The sequence below is a fragment of the Planococcus citri genome, chromosome 4 (assembly GCF_950023065.1).
Source record: "Planococcus citri chromosome 4, ihPlaCitr1.1, whole genome shotgun sequence".
Taxonomy (NCBI): Eukaryota; Metazoa; Arthropoda; class Insecta; order Hemiptera; family Pseudococcidae; genus Planococcus; species Planococcus citri.
The window spans coordinates 3196176-3198302 of record NC_088680.1 but is presented as its reverse complement, the minus strand read 5'-3'; the positions used below and the strand labels follow the sequence as shown (position 1 = coordinate 3198302).

General features: G+C 30.9%; 1 long non-coding RNA gene across 1 annotated transcript; it reads right to left on the bottom strand.

Annotated features, from left to right (window-relative positions):
* Positions 1–212: 212 nt before the first annotated feature.
* LOC135844417 (uncharacterized) lies at positions 213–1588 on the bottom strand. Its single transcript, XR_010558521.1, has 2 exons — positions 1118–1588; positions 213–940 (listed from the first exon to the last, which is right to left on the bottom strand). It is a non-coding gene; the product is annotated as an uncharacterized LOC135844417 (long non-coding RNA).
* Between the last annotated feature and the right edge of the window lie 539 nt (positions 1589–2127).

Sequence of the window (2127 nt, the reverse complement as noted above, 5' to 3'; positions counted from 1 at the left end):
GAAAAATGGAAAAGGGGAAAACTATTACGATAACCAATGTGCTATATAGGCCTATATAGGTGCATATTTCAAATGTTGGAAAAATCCATTTTTTTCTTTGCAGTCAACAATTACGGTACCTATCTTCTTTTTCTGCTTGCAACTGTAAATGCTGTGGCTTTTCTTATACATATCCTACTGCGTAAGTAATTCATCGTATATGAACAAACGCCTTTTTTTTTTTTTTTTTTTTTTTTTTAATACTAAAGGAGGACAAATTCAAAGTGCATACATCCAAAATATCTCGCCAAGTCAAATTTCAGAATTTGAATTTCATTTTCCAATTTTTTTACAGTGTTTAAAAACTCAAAAAATTGCTATTTTCTCATGAAAAATTTAAGAATTTGATTCAATTGTCTTGGTTCATTGTCTTGCAGTCGATCAACTAAGTACATACATACCTATTTAAATTTTAACAATTACCTAAATCAAAGTATTTCAGGCTAATTAAAAATGAATACATAATCTATTAAATTTATCATTCGATAATGGAAATGAAAATATTCATAATAATATTTGGTATTATTTTACCAATTCGAAATCGAATTGAAAATCGTCGAAAACACACAATTAAAATTAATTTAAAAATTATTATTGCATATAAACTTATACTTACAATTTAAAATAAACAAAATATATAATGTTACAATCCTTAATTTCTATTTATTTATTTATGGTGCTATGTTGCACTCTTCAGTCTTCTCCAGTCTTCAGCAAGTTTTTAGTTTTTCCAGTTTTGAGAAAATTGTCATAAAACTGAAAAAATACCAAAATGCAGCCGGTGTTTATTTATGAACCGATAGCTGCATATTTGTTGCGGTTATTCTCTTCAATGTACGACGTACGTATATTTTATTTTATTTTTTTTGGATAGCCACCGTGGTCCCATGAGCATTTTTTCCTACAACAGTTAACAAGTATCAATAAAAGTGGGGAGTAAGCATACAGAAATCAAATCCCACGAATCCCAAGAGGACTGACACCACTGTGGAAATCTCCGGGTTTAAACCCGGAGATTTCCACAGTGGTGTCAGTTTAAACTTATGTCAGTCCTCTTGGGAATAAGATTTATACTTACTGATACACAATTTCCTGGATGCAGTTCAGATCAGTTTTAAATCTTGAGTCACTTTCAGAAAGGAAATCGATTTGAGTGGGTACATTTTAATGAAATTCATATTAATTTTCGGCATGTGCGGATACATGCGATTTAGTTTTCCCGAGATATGAAGGTAAACAGTAAAAAAAAAAAATGGAACACACAATCAACAATGTAATAGTGATAACTGATAAGAAGAACGCTCATGTATTCACTGGGGGAATGAGGACGAAGGACCCCCAACAAACTGGATGGTGTAACTCGTGGCAACGCTGCGCCCGGAGAAACGAGAATCATAATAGAACGGTGGACGCGCATAGTAGTGAGCCGCATGAACCGTCAGTTGAATGTAATGTTACCAACCTACGTTGGTTGAGAACTGGAATTACTTTCAAACTTTTTAAATTAAAAAAAAAAGAACACAATAATAATTAATTAATAATGGGAGTGGGACACATATTCCGGAAGTGAAGCTTTGTTATTCAAGTTGCTTATTGGATGTTTTTGAAGGGAATTAAAATTACTTTAATGTTTTTTAAATTCTAATTGAAAACAAAAAAGATATACCTACATATACGAGTAATTACATTTACTTGATGCGATGCATTCTACGAGTATATGAGCCAGTTAATTTTGCATTTTGAAGAGTAAAGTAAGGTACCTAAAGTAATTTATTATCCTCAGTTTATCACATACCTAGAAACATTTTCAGATACCTATACCTACATACTAATAACTACTAGCAATGAGAATGACTTTACTGAATTCTCAATCTCAACAATCAAAAAAAAAAAAAAAAAAAAAAACATTCGCATTTGAAACTAAAGTATTCGAATATTTAAATCATATTACTTTCGAATACAGAATTCGAATTGCAAAATGCAAATTCATATCATCACACTTGATGTTTTCGAAAAAAGTTTCATTTTTTGTTCCTAAAGCCTACCTCTCGTACTTAATCCCTTTTTTTGATTTTATAGCTGCTACTC